The sequence below is a fragment of the Carcharhinus amblyrhynchos genome, chromosome 24 (genome assembly GCF_965287045.1).
Source record: "Carcharhinus amblyrhynchos chromosome 24, sCarAmb.v2.hapA, whole genome shotgun sequence".
NCBI classification, from domain to species: domain Eukaryota; kingdom Metazoa; phylum Chordata; class Chondrichthyes; order Carcharhiniformes; family Carcharhinidae; genus Carcharhinus; species Carcharhinus amblyrhynchos.
The window spans coordinates 19002950-19018229 of NC_137347.1; positions in this window are offsets into that span (position 1 = coordinate 19002950).

Genomic DNA, 15280 nt, shown 5'->3' on the forward strand with positions numbered 1-15280 from the left:
ACATAATCAGGGTATATTCACTGAGCTCTTTCACAGCATTCAGCACTTTTTGTTTTGCTCCATCTCTAACATCTGAAATACGAATGCACCTGTGGCTCAGTTAGTAATCCCTTTTATGCTTCTAAACTGCAGGGTTCTGGGTTCAGTTCCCATGGCAGGGTTTGAACACAATGTCAATGCTGACACCTCAGTGCATTGCTGAGGGAGCACCGTGCTGTTGGAGATAGACTTTTTCGATGCGATATTAAAATGAGGTCCATCTACCTGCTCAGGTAGGTGTAGAAGATCCTATGATACTGTTGGGAAGAGGAGCTGGGGAGTTACAGAATCATAGAATCCTACAGCGCAGAAGGAGGCTATTTGGCTCATCGAGTCTACATCAACCACAATTCCACCCAGGCCCTATCCCCATAACCGCACTTATTTACCCTGCTACCCATTGGCACTAACAGGTAATTGACCTAATTCACATTACAGCCCCATACAGGCCAATCAACCTAACCCGCACATCTTTGAAGTGTGGGAGGAAACCAGAGCACCTAGAGGAAACCCACGTAGACACAGGGAGAACATGCAAACTCCACACAGACAGTGACCCAAGCAGGGAATTGAACCCAGGTCCCTGGCGCTGTGAGGCAGTTGTGCTAACCACCGTGCCACCGTGCCGCCCTCAGATTTGTGGGAGTTTGCTGAGTGCGTGTTGGCCGCTGCATTTTGTACATTTCAACAGTGACTACATCTCAATGGCACAGTGGCACAGTGGTTAGCACTGTTGCCTCACAACACCAGGGACCCGGGTTCAATTTTGGCCTTAGATCACTGTCTGTGTGGAGTTTGCACATTCTCCCCATGTCTGCGTGGGTTTCCTCCGGGAGCTCCGGTTTGCTCTCACAGTCCAAAGGTGTGCAACTTAGGTGGATTGACCATGCTGAATTGCCCCTTAGTGTCCAAGATGTGCAGGTTCAGTGAATTGACCATTTGCAGGGTGACAGGGCTAGGGCAGGGGATTGGCCTAGATAGGATGGTTTTTCAGAATGTCAGTGCAGATTCAATAGGCTGGATGGCCTTTTCTTTTCTTTTCTGCACTTGATTCAATGATTCTAAAACTTCATTGGCTTTGAGACATCCTGTGGCTGTGAAAATTCCTATATAAATGCAAGTCTTTCTTTCAGTGAAGGACACTTTGATTAAAACTACTTTAGTTGAGGACAGCAAAGCATGCAATCAAGTCAGATCTAGTGGTGAATTATCTCTTTTCGATTATCTTCTCCTTGCCTGGTTCCATCTTTATCTGTCCAAACCAGAAACGACCCTGAAATGACTTCTCTTCCTGAAAGTTTCCCTAGGATCTGTCTTGACACCCTCCAATATCTCACCTACACACTGCAGATCATGATAGCATCATCCCAAGACATAATTTCAAGTTCCACATCCATGCTGATGGCTTCCACCATATCGCTGGTCTCCTTCACTGCCTCTCTCATGTCAGGTTAGTTGTGTGACATGAAATCATTGGATCAACAGAAGTTTCTTCCAATTAAAAATTGGGAGTGTTTTTGGTTGTCATCCCAAACTCCATTCCCAGCCAGCACTCTCAAGCCCTCCTTTTTCATTGCCTCAGACTAAATTACTTCCCAACCTCGGCATCCTATTTAACTTTGAGTGAATTTTTCAACATCATCAATACTATTTTCTTCCACCCCTGTGATCTCTGCCCCATTTTAACCCAACTGCAGCCCATCCATATTTTTGTTATCTCCAATTTCATCTAATTCTGCTGCTCCCCCCGGCCTGTCTCCCCATCTTCCACCCTTCAGACATCGGATCCAGAACTTAATTGCTTTATCACAAAACTTTATTAAGTTCATTCTCAAGTTGAAAATCCTCCAGGACCTTAAGTTTCTCCAGTCCTGCAACTTGCTTTCCTTCACCCCACAATTGCGGGCTGTGCATTGAACAAATCCGAAGATGTGTGGGTTAGGTTGATTGACCATGCCAAATTGTCCCTCAGTGTCAAAATGGGATTAGCAGGATAAATACATGGGGTTATGAGAATAGGTTGGGTGAGATTGTTGTCAGTGCAGACTCAGTAGGTCGAATGGCCTCCTTCTGCATTGTAGGGATTCTATGAACCATGAAATCTGTATTCATTCCCTGAACCCCCTCATTTTTCTGCCTTCTTTTAAGCAGCTCTTCAAAGCATTTTGGTAGCCCACCCTGATCTTCCTCTTGGTTTAATTGCTTTTTGATTTTGTGGAGAGAGAAACAAACTTTGCAGTGCAAGTCAATGAGCTGCATCTACCTGAAATGTTAACTCTGTTTCTCTTTCCACAGATGCTACCAGATGTGCTGAGGGTTCTCCACGGCATGGCCTACTCCTGCTTCTATTTTCTATGTTTCCATTTGCTGCTTTTATTTCAAATTCCCAGCAGCTGAAACATATTGTCCAATTTTGCTCCATTGAAATACTTCGGGATGTTTTACTAAATTACAGGTGCTATATAAATGTGGGTTGCTGATGCCAAGCTCTGTTTTCTCCACTAAGTTATTGAGGGAGCCAGCTGAAAGAACAGAAAACAATTGGGATTAGAAGAGGGATGTAGGAAATAAAGGAGATAAAGAAATGGTCAGAGATTGCTTCCAAACAATGGGTGAAGAGAGGTCATGAGAGATAAAAAGGCTGATGAGATAGCCAAAGGTATGATTCAGGCAGTTTGTATGAAGAGAAAAAAAGAGGCAGATAAATCAAAGGAAAGGACAAGTAGGATTGGACCAAGCATGCACATCGTAGAGCAATAAATAAACAACAAGGATTTGATAGAAGATATGTGCTAGATGGAAGAGACTGAGGTTCTTAAAAAGAGGTATGGTTTCAGAAGAATGGGGAAAAAGCAACAGAGAAATTTGTAATAGGACCATTGTCACTGCTGTTTTGGGCAGAAAGTCTCTGCCTGGGACTACAGTTCAGCAGGCCCAGTCCTGGGTGGGCCTTATGAAAGACTTAAGCAATGATTTCCAGCTGAGCAAGCCATTGCCTTTTACCAGAGGAACTCATAGCCAATGAGCCCCACAGGGAGATCACTCAGTGATTTCCCATGGATCTCATAGAGGTTATCACACCCACCAAAATTAATCCCTAATTTTCTATCAGTGTCAATTGCCATCATAATAATTTATGATCAATTTGAAAGTGACCTTGTGTTTTAGGTATTTGATGAGGAATATAGGAAGGGCAGTAGAGATTGTTGGTTGAATAGGTGGAACTGAGTGAATATAGCATAATGTGTAAATGTTGGAGAGATTAAATCCAGGAGCATTCAGAGGATTGGATGATTATTGGCAGCAAGGAATGCAGGTTTCCGATGGCTGGTTCTGTGAAGGACACATAAATGACCCAGGGAAGAAAAATTGAACAAATGTATGGACTCTTTTGCTGCTAAAAGAGTACTTTAAAAGAGTTCTCCCATACTAACTACATTGAAGGACAAGGGCAGCAGATGCACGGGAAACCACCAACTGCAAACTCCCTTCTGAGCCACAAACCATCCTAACTTGGAAATATATCGCCGCTTCTTCACTGTCGCTGGTCAAAACCCTGGAACTCCCTCCCTAATAGCACTATGGGTGCACTTATACCTCAGGGACTGCAGCGGTCAAGGAGGCAGCTCACCAAGACCTTCTCGAGGTCAACTAGAGGTGAGAAATAAATTCCAACCTAGCCAGTGACACTCACATTTCATAAAAAAATTTCAAAAACTGTTCCAACAGAAAGGATATTGCAATCTACAGCATCCATATTCCATATGCAAAACAAATGCTTTAAAATGGAACACTTCTGTCCCCTCATTCCAGAGGTTTTTCCCTGTTTTCTAATCACTGACACAATGCAACTTGAAATAGGACAGGACCGAGTACATGTATTATTATGATTCGTCAGTGTGACATGCTTGGAGACTGCAGCAGCACATAAGATTTGGCATTCTACCAAAAAATTGCCAAGATGTTTGTTTCTAAGTGGAAATCCTGTTTAGACAGGAAACTACGCACAGATGTTTAATGATATGCAACATTTGGAATATTAACATGAAGCCTTCAGAGTTTATTCTGAACCCTTGATGTGGCGCCATTCAAGTGCATGGCTATTTTCCTAATGATTACAGAAACGTCCTTTTGATTTATTCATCTGGTTTGAGATTTGTTATTTACGTGACCCACAAACTCCAGGGCAAGTATTTTTAGGGTCATAATTACTTCCTGTGCTTGAAGCTCTAATTAAACTACCAACAAAGAATGCTGGACAACACACATATATATATAAGAACTTGAGAGATGTTTCAACATCATATAACAGTAAAATGCTGCATGGTAAAGTACTGTCCTCAGGCCGCCCTAAATCATTTCGCATCACTGCTTCAGTACTACACAATTATGTGGATAGGCTTGATACCATAACCTTCTGATAAGCAAGTTGAGGCTGGTTGAGGCAAGATGACACACAGATTGTTCTAATTATTATTAGGTCTGCAGAATCTGTTGAGTAAGCTGATCTGAATCATCTTCATTTACAAACAAAGGCCCTGATTCTCATGAGAACTTGTTTCACTTGGTGCATCTCGGGTAATAGGGACTCTTGAACAGCGCTAATGAGGAAAATATGAAGTGAAATATACCATTAGTTGTACCACTCCATATACATCTGTGTTACTTTTCCATTACCATCACCAAAAACTGAGAAGTTAATTAGTTTTGTCCCTCATAAATAAATGATAGCTGCTATTTTCCTGCATTTTATAGAATAATCATAGAATCCCTACAGTGCAGAGAATGGCCATTTGGCCTATTGAGCTTGGACTGACAATAATCCCACCCAGGCCTATCCCCGTAACCTCAAGTATGTATCCTGCTAATTACTCTGAAACACTAAGGGCAATTTAGCACGGCTAATCAACCTTAACCCTCACATCTTTGGATTTAATCCAGTTTTCACATTGTTGCCATCTAGAAATAACAATGATGGCACTGATAATCTGGTAGTGGCCTGATTTAAATTGACAAGTCTGTCATTTTGATACTGTGCAAAAGCGATTGAAGGAAATGGATCTTGTGAGTTGGTGAGTTTTCTGTTCGATTTGCCAGTTGTATTAACCAATCTGCTCCCAACAGTTCCTATACTTCTAATACAATTCAATCAGGGCAGATAAAGTTGCATCAAAGCTCTCCATCCAGATAATCAGGGCAATATCTCATACTCCCTCCCCTCACCAACCTTCTCTATCATGCAGAATCTGTGCTCTTCCCAATAGGGTCTGGGATTCCCTGCTGGTTTTATAAGCAGCTGTAACTGTATTTTGCAAACTTTTGCAAATTTCACAAAGCTCTTTTACACCTCCTGTCTAAATTAATTTCTAGGATAAAGAATTGTTTAGTGTTTTAAAATACATTAAAGAACTAATTTAGTATCATCATAATATTACAGGTAAAATTACGATTTCACTATTTCACTAGATCATCTTAATAGTGAGAACAACTCAAAATAATAGAAATTTCTTACTAATTAAAACTAAATATTAATATTTGACCAAAGAGATCTTGACAGCGTGTGAACACCACTATGTGGGATTGGTTGATAGAAACGACTGCTAGCATTGACCATGCTGTAGAAGAAATGTAACTTTTTGTTTGCACGTTGGTTTGCCCGATCTGACAAAGCCAGATTCCACGGATAGGTGTTTGTTGATGTAAACAAGAACTGACGGAATATTTATATGATACCTCTAATGCAATAATACATCTCAAGGCACTTCACAGGAGTGTTAAGAAGCAAAATTTGGCATTGTGTCACTGAAGGAGATGTTTGGGGGTGGCATGGTGGCACAGTGGTTAGCACCACTGCCTCACAGTGTCAGGAACCCAGGTTCAATTCCAGCCTTGAGTCACTGTCTACGTGGAGTTTTCACATTCTCCCCATAGTTGCATGGGTTTCCTCCAGGTGTACCGGTTTCCTTCCACAGTCCAAAGATGTGCAGGTTAGGTGGGTTGGCCGTGCTAAATTGACCCTTAGTTTCAGGGTGATTGGTAGGGTAAATACGTGGGTTTGCAGGGATAGGATCTGTGTGGGATTGTTGTCAATGGGTCAAATGGCTTCCTTTTGTACTGTAGGGATTCTGTGTTAAGGGAAATGATCAAATGCACAATCAAAGTTTTGAGGGGCATCTTAAAGGACAAAGAAATGGTAAAGAAGTGGGGAGATTTAGGGATGGAATTCTAGTGTTCAGGGCTTAGCAGCTGAAGGCACGTTCACCAAAGGTGCAATAATTAAAATCAGGAGTGCTCATGAAGACAGAATTGCAGGCATGCAGGTATCTCAAAAGACTATCAGCTTGGTGGAAAATATACAGAGAGGGAAGAGCAAGGCCAAGGAGGAATTTGAAAACCAGCATGAGAATTTTAACATTGATGCACTGCTGAACCAGAAGCCAAAGTAAATCAGCAAGCATGGGGATGATGTGCGAACATGACTTGTTGAGAATTAAGACATGGGCTGTAGAATTTTGGGTGGCTTCAAGTTTACACAGGGTGGAAAGTGAGCAGTCAGTCTGGGTGTATGAACTCCATCCAGTGTTGTACTTCTAAATGAGAGAAGTATACAAACTGGGTCCACAGGTACTTCTTCACTTAATGAAATTGCTGCTGTTATAAGATCAAATGCTGTAAAACTGAAGCTCCCCCTTCGCTTCCTGTTTTTTTGGAAACTGCTAGAGAACACTATGACCGTTGAAATCCTGGCAGATGCAATAGGCAGGACAAGGTCAGAAACATATGATGTTATGGAATAGAGTATATGCAGATATATTTCGGGCATATTATGTTGATGTAAGTGAGATAGACTTCTAACTTTAATCTAGTTATGTATTGCATCTAACTGTAGTTTATGCTTTAAAATAGTTTTTTTTACAAGCACAGTGTATGGTAGGCTGAATTGTGCCTGGCGGTATTTTAGAAAACACTGGTTTTAAAAGATTACATGTTTCTTTCTCTCATTGAGGTCAGTTCTTTTAGCCACAGCCTGCTATTTTGAAATTCAAGCACTTGTCCCAATTAGGTTCTTTTCTCAGTTGGACCCCTGTTAAATGTCAGTTCACAATGGTGGCTGAATATTTTTACCTTTAACTTAGCAAATCCTTCTCATAAACATTTTAGAAATCTGATATTCTATGGAAATCATTAGCCTGCAGTAATAAATCAGGTTCAATTTTCATTAATGGACCAAACCTGTTAAATTCTAGAGCTTCACCACATAACAATGGTGGTAATGCAAGTGTCGCCATCACTTTCACAAGGGCAATTGGCTGGATTGGGCAATAAATGTTGATCTTGCAAGTCTTATCCATTTCCCAAGAGTGAATGAATTAATTCCATTACTTTATGGATGAAGATGGTATCTCTCTTTCTCCTCCTCCCTTTTCCTGCTAATCAGTTGATTGAATATGTTTCATCACTAGATTTCAGAAGCTGCAGGCCACTGAAGGAACATAAGCAGCTGTTCAAACAAAAAGTGTTGTTATTTTTTGGGAATTGCCTGTGCAACACTACAAAACATCAGAGAATGAAAATGATGCCGTTGACAAGGTTAGATAAAACCTGATCCAATATAAATTGTGATGCTTGGATTTGGACTTAAAAAGGCACCTCTCACTTTCAAAATCACCATGGTGCAGTAGATGTAAATTTTATTGTGACCTTCATCATGAGCCATTGTTTCTTAATCAGTGTGTACTTTGAAGATTCCTGTATTATAAGCAAGGAGGAAATAGTTTTATCTTCAAAGCCATTGTTTACTTCATCTGGCAGCATGAGTAAAGTTTAAATTTGCATTTGTGAAGGGGCTCACAGCAACATTTTAACGTGATCTAATTTGCAGCTATCAAGCTTTTTTTTATTGAAATGTTACTTCAATGTGCAAGCATTTTAACTAGATCATAGAATTATAGAATCCCTACAGTGAAAATGAGGCTCTACAGCACATCTAGCCTGCACCTACACTAATTCAGTCCAGGTCCTATCTCTGTAACCTCACACATTTATCCCGCTAATGTAATTCAGCATGGCCAATCATCCTAACTGGCAGATCATTGGAGTGTGGGAGGAAAACAGAGCACCCAGAAGAAGCCCACACAGACACAGGGAAAATGTGCAAACTCCACACAGTCACCTGAGGCCAGAATTGAACCTGGGTCTCTGGTGATGTGAGGCAACAGTGCTAACCATTGTGCTACCATCCCACTCTACTAAACCTATTTTTAAAATAATGCAGGCTTCATAATATAAGTTTTTAATTCCTTTCAATTATGGCAGTACACCCATTTAAACCTGAAATCATAATAGTTTACTTTGTAGACATGCTTGCCAAGTGGGAGTACTTGGGTTGCATATTTCATAAGAACATAAGAACATAAGAACATAAGAAATAGGAGCAGGAGTAGGCCATCTGGCCCTTCGAGCCTGCCCCGCCATTCAATAAGATCATGGCTGATCTGTTGTGGCTCAGTTCCACTTTCCCGTCCTCTCCCCATAACCCTTAATCCCCTCTCTTATCAAGAACCCATCAACCTGCTTCTTAAAAATATTTAGCGAGGTAGCCTCCACCACTTCAACGGGCAGAGAATTCCAGAGATTCACCACCCTTTGAGTGAAGAAGTTCCTCCTCAACTCCGTTCTAAACCACCTCCCCTTTATCTTGAGGCTGTGCCCCCTAGTCCTACTGTCTTTTTTTTTATTTCCATGAGACTAGAAAGCAAATTTTCAATGGAAAGCAAAATCAGACAGGATTTACACTGACATCTGACACAAATCTGCCCAGGTTAAAACTGAGGTTTAAGATTCAGACTATCTGTTCAGCTGTCCTACTTCTCCAAGTCAAATCTCCTTTCCTGGCTCCACTTCACCTTAGCCCTGATGTCACATCTTCCATTAGTTTCTCTAACTCCTGTCACACCTTTGGCCCATACTGCTTCACCAAACCACGCTCAATCTCTTCTGGAAATTCGGACCTTTAATTATTGCTGATCGTCTTTGGCAGTTTAGCCAAATCTCAGTTTGTTTGTCCATCCTCTTGTCTTCACTTATTGATCATGATCCACTTCTGCTGTTTCAATGGACCATTTCATCCTGGCTCCAGCATTGAACATAAGAACATAAGAAATAGGAGCAGGAGTAGGCCATCTAGCCCTTCGAGCCTGCCCCGCCATTCAATAAGATCATGGCTGATCTGTCGCTGCTCAGTTCCACTTTCCCGCCCTCTCCCCATAACCCTTAATCCCCTCTCTTATCAAAAACCCATCAACCCGCGTCTTAAAAATATTTAGCGAGGCAGCCTCCACCACTTCAATGGGCAGAGAATTCCAGAGATTCACCACCCTTTGAGTGAAGAAGTTCCTCCTCAACTCCGTTCTAAACCGCCCCCCTTTTATCTTGAGGCTGTGCCCCCTAGTCCTACTGTCTTTTTTGAGCGGGAAGAGTCTCTCCACCTCTATCCTATCCATCCCATTCATCATCTTATACGTCTCAATGAGATCTCCCCTCATTCTTCTAAACTCTAACGAGTACAAGCCTAGTTTATTCAGCCTCTCCTCATAGCTCAACCCCCTCAACTCCGGTATCAGCCTAGTAAACCTCCTCTGCACTCCCTCCAAGGCCAAAATATCTTTGCACAGGTGCGGCGCCCAAAACTGCACACAGTACTCCAGCTGCGGCCTCACCAATGCCCTATACAGCTGCAGCAAGACCTCCCTACTTTTATATTCAATCCCCCTTGCTATGAAGGCCAGCATCCCATTCGCCTTCCTGACCACCTGCTGCACCTGCAAGCTGGGTTTTTGCGACTCATGCACAAGAACCCCGAGGTCCCTCTGCACCGTCGCCTGCTGCAGTTTTTCGCCCTGTAAGTAATAGTCCTTCCTACCATTCTTCCTACCAAAGTGGACCACCTCACACTTGCCAACATTAAATTCCATTTGCCATTTCCTGGCCCATTCGCCCAGCCTATCTAGATCCTTCTGCAGACTCTCCACACCCTCCGCACAATTTGCCGTTCCACCAATCTTGGTGTCATCAGCAAATTTCGACACCCTACACTCGGTTCCCTCCTCCAGATCAACAATTTAACACTATTGGATCAGGGAGGTCCACAAAGAAGCACTGGGAAAAGCTTTTCGGAAGTTCCCAGGTAAGGGATTATCCAGCAATTGTCTAAAAGGGCTAATTTCCCCTGTACTATTGTGTTGAGTTGGGAACCATCCAACATAGTGACTTAAATCATCAGGAGGGTTCTACCAGTATCATACTCCTGGGGAAGGGATTTACTACTCTGATGTCCACCCCACTCCAATGTCTGGCAACTCCCTTTATAGCCCAAGGTCCAGAACCCCCACCCCCACAATGTGTGTTCACCCCACCCTCCAGACTATTTCCCCAATGGTCCTCCCCCAATGTCCGAACTCCCCTCCACCCACTCCAAGTTTGCACTCCCATACTCCATAATGTCCGGACCCCCACTCTCCACAAACCCCCCCATGTCAGGACACCACATCCCCCACCCCAACCTTCAATATCCACCTTTCCTTGTGTCCAGACCCCTGCCCCTGATATTCAGAAACCCCAAAGTCCGGATGCCCAACTCCCCAAAGTCCACACCTCTCAACCCCTGCCAATATCCAGGGTCCGACCGCTGAATGTCCAGTTCCCCCCAATATCCAGATCCCCCTATGTCAGCCCCCCATAACATCCAGATTCTCACCATGTTTGAATCTCACCTTCCCCCGTCTCCCTCAGCTTCTTATGTCCAGTAACTCCCACATTCCATTCACTTACCTTAGAAACTTAGCTTCTCCCTTTCAATGGGACCTTTAAACTTACCATGTTTTATGGCAGCTAGTGCTGTAATAAGTGGGTGTATCTTTCTTTGCTCTGCTCCTTTTGCACTTAACTGTTGGAGCCAGGGCTGTGTTTCGTTTCTTCCATCTCTCCCAGCCTGGGTCAAGCAGATTGAGCAAGAGAGGTGCTTTCCATTTCAAGCGCAGATATATCGCCACGGAGTGGCAATCCACCACTGACTGCCACACTGAGGAAGTTATGTCACAAGTCACTGAATTCATGCAAGAAGTGGCTTTATAAAAGATCACAGTTTTTTTTTAAGAATCAATTGTCTTTGCCATTCTTCCTTCCCTCATTTCTTTGATTTTGCAGCCACCATTCATTTACTCCAAGTGTCAGTCAGGATCTCAAGTCAATTTCATGTTGCAAGGAAAGGGCCACCCTGAAATTGTCTAAGAAAATACTTCATGGTGGAACGAGTCTACTGTTTTAAAGGCCACAGGGTAAATTACAGGGTCTTGGTAGTTTTTTTTTCAATACTATAGTTAACTAGTGTAATAGAAATGCGTTTGGAGTTGGGTTCCTGTGCCACACAGCAATTACCATAGAGATGGGAATCAAATTTCCATTGAGTGCAGACTGCCTTTCTTTCCAAATGAGCAAATTATATCTAAAGCATATATGCAAACTACATGGGGAAAAAAAATCAGATGAAACTTGCAATGCGCTAAAGTGCACCTTTAGTTCCCTATCTTTGCCAAAGTCAGAAATACAATTTTAAAGCAAGAATCCATTGTGCCCTATGCAAAGCCAAAACCATTACAATTTATGCTGTGTAATGAGCTTAGTCACAAAATCATAACAAAATAAGTACTGGCTAAACGTGCTGAACGCAATACTTGTTTGTCAAGAATGATTACAGGAAGTCACTCAACAACAACTATTAGAGATTGGAATACTCTATAGTACCACGCCCAGTTTTATTTCTCTTTGGTAATGAAAGGTTCAAAGGAGAGCTATAAAAATTATTCTCAGCTAAAGAACTTGTGTTACCTGCAGATAGGCTTCAAGAGCTGGATCTTTATATACCTTAAAGCAGTATAGACTTGGAGGCAACCTGGTTAAAGTATCTGAAATAATAAGTTGGATTTACCTAATGATAGATTATTTCATTTTGTAGCTTGGGGAGGACCAGTGAATATGCATTAAAATTGCACAGAAGTAGGAAATATCCACAATATCACTAAGACTACTTATTTCCAATTCCATAACATTGCCCAATTCAGCCAACAGCCGTCCATGTCTTTGGTACCTCTACATTTGAATATTCCAGCACTTTTGATTAGCCTTTGTAAACTTGAAGTCATTCAAAACTGCCCGTACTCTAACTCACAACACGCTCTATTCATCTATCACCCATGTGGTCACTGACCTTCAGTGGTTCCTAGTTAAGCACTGCCTCAATTTTAAAATTCTGATCCTTATTTTCAAATCATCCTTCCCTATCTTTAATGGCATCTAGGTTTATAATTCTCTAAGATCTCCGCATGCCACCAATTCTGGTTTCCTAAGTATTCTCAATGCAACCTTGCTTTCAGCTGCCAAGCTCTGAAATTGCCTCCCTAGATCTCTCCTTCTTCTCTCTACTTCTCCCTCCTCTTTTGAGACACTCATTAAAACATAATTCTTTGGCCGAATGTTTTGTCATTTAGCTTAATATCTCCTTATGTTACTTGACATCATTGATATCACCTGAAAGACACTTCGGGATGTTTTATTAAGCTAAAGGTACCAAGGGCTAGATCATAAGCAGTTTCTTCTTCCCCCAAGAGTCACAAGTTTCTTGAATGGGTTCTCAACTTGGCCAGTGCATGCTGACTCTTCCCTTCAAAGGGACAGAACTTATATCACATAAAATTTAAATGAATGTATACATGGTTAATGCGACTCCTAGACTGAGTTCAATTGTCTAAGGGAGTCAGAGAACACTTTTCAAACATTTACTTTTCCCTTATTGTCCTGGCTCCTTACATATTGTTTTCTGCCTCTCGTGGTAGCTGACATGTCCGCTGAGGAAGAAATAGAATGTATGTAGTCAGAATAATCCAGGCGTGCTTAGTGTAGGGCAGACAACCAGTCTCTTCCTGTCTGTCAATTTTATATATTTCAAGCCTTGTGCAGCTGACTTAGGTGAACATTAAATTGTTCAAACTGCAGTTAGGCTTCTACAGAAAGTGTCTTTATTTCCTGAAAAATGTTAAACTAGAGACCCATGTTGTATTAGAGATGGAGAGGATTCACCAGAAGTGTTTATCCATCAATATCATCAGCAATAGTTTATAGACTCATATGGTGAATGAATGAAAGTGTAGTAAGAATTGTTGAGTGGTTTCAGATTGACCTGCTCAGTAAGACAATCCAGCAATGAACCTTTGTGAACCTTTTCAATGGTGAATTTTTGTATATCTACAAGTCTGCTAAGTAGGACAATCAATTGATAACAAAGAACAAAGAACAACCCAGCACGGGAAACAGGCCCTTTGGCCCAACGAGCCCGCGCCACCGCATCCTCCTACACCTACCCTGCCCTGTGTGTATGTGAGTGGAACCCCTAACTTAGCCAGATTCAGGGGAGAATAGTGTCAATTTGGTACAACAATCAGCCTAAGAGCACATCTTTGGGGTGTGGGAGGAAACCGGAGCGCCCGGAGGAAACCCACGCAACCACAGGGAGAATGCGCAAACTCCCACAGACACAGGCCCAAATCCATGTATCTGCACAGCTAGCAGTGATAGTCACTGAGCTGTTGCGGCGCCCGTCTACTGGTCCAGGATCAAGCACACACACCGACACGAAGTACTAGGCCACTCCAGGAACCTCCAAGAGCAGCCCACGCACGACCCACCGTGTGCATGCCCCTTGTTTGACAACAAGGTGGACCGACACCTGCGGAATAAAAAGACAAAAACGTTAACATGTAAGTCTACATTTCCGGTGTCTCCCGAGGCTCTGACCCTATTTAATACTCTCTACCGTAACCCTCCATCCTTGTTTCGCTCATGTGTCTATCTAAGTAAACCTTAAACAAGTCCAACGTGCCTGCGTCCACCACCCTACTTGGTAGCGTGTTCCATACCCCCACGACCCTCTGCATGAAGAACCTTCCTCTCATATCCAAATTATACTTCTCCCCACTCACCCTTAGATCATGACCTCTCGTAATTGTCCCCAATCTAGGGAACAGCCTACCACTATTGACTCTATCTATTCCCTTCAGTATTTTATATACCTCTATCATGTCCCCCCTTAATCTCCGTCTTTCCAAGGAGAAAAGTCCCAGTTTCTCCAACCTTTCCTCGTAACTCAGTCCTTCCATGCCAGGCAACATCCTGGTAAACCTCCTCTGCACTCTCTCCAGAGTCTCCACGTCCTTCCGGTAGTAAGGTGACCAGAACTGGACACAGTACTCCAAATGCGGTCTAACCAACATTCTGTACAACTGAAGCATTAGACGGCAGCTCCTATACTCTATACCCCTTCCTATAAAGGCTAGCATTCCATAAGCTTTCCTCACAACCTTCTCTACTTGTGTCGCCACCTTCATAGACTTGTGAACCAGCACTCCCAGGTCCCTCTGTATTTCTATACTCCTAATCGGTCTACCTTTTATCACGTAGCTCCTCTCTGCATTATTCCTTCCAAAATGCATCACCTCACATTTGTCAGGATTAAATTCCACCTGCCACCTATCTGCCCAATATACCAACCTATCTATATCCTGCTGTGTCACCTGACATTCCTCCTCGGTATCTGCCAATCCTGCCATCTTGGTGTCATCCACAAACTTGCTGATCACACCACGTACGCTCTCTTCCAAGTCGTTTATATACACTACAAAGAGGAGAGGTCCCAGCACTGAGCCCTGCGGCACACCACTGGTCACTGGCCTCCATCCTGAAAAGGTCCCCTCGACAACTACTCTCTGTCTCCTACTGCCCAGCCAGTTTTCAATCCACCTAGCTACCTGTCCTTGTATCCCACGTGCCTTAACCTTTTCTACCAGCCTACCATGAGGGACTTTGTCAAATGCCTTACTGAAATCCATATAGATGACATCAACGGCTCGCCCATCGTCAACCGTTTTTGTCACCTCCTCAAAGAATTCCACCAGATTCGTAAGGCAAGGCCTCCCCCTAACAAAGCCATGTTGCGTATCCCCAATCAGATCGCAACGCTCCAAATGCTCATACATCCTACCCCTAAGAATTTTTTCCAATAATTTTCCTACCACCGATGTCAAACTCACTGGTCTATAATTACCAGGGTTATCCCTACTACCTTTTTTAAACAGCGGTACAACATTAGCTACCCTCCAGTCTTCTGGGACCTCACCTGTGTCCAAAGAAG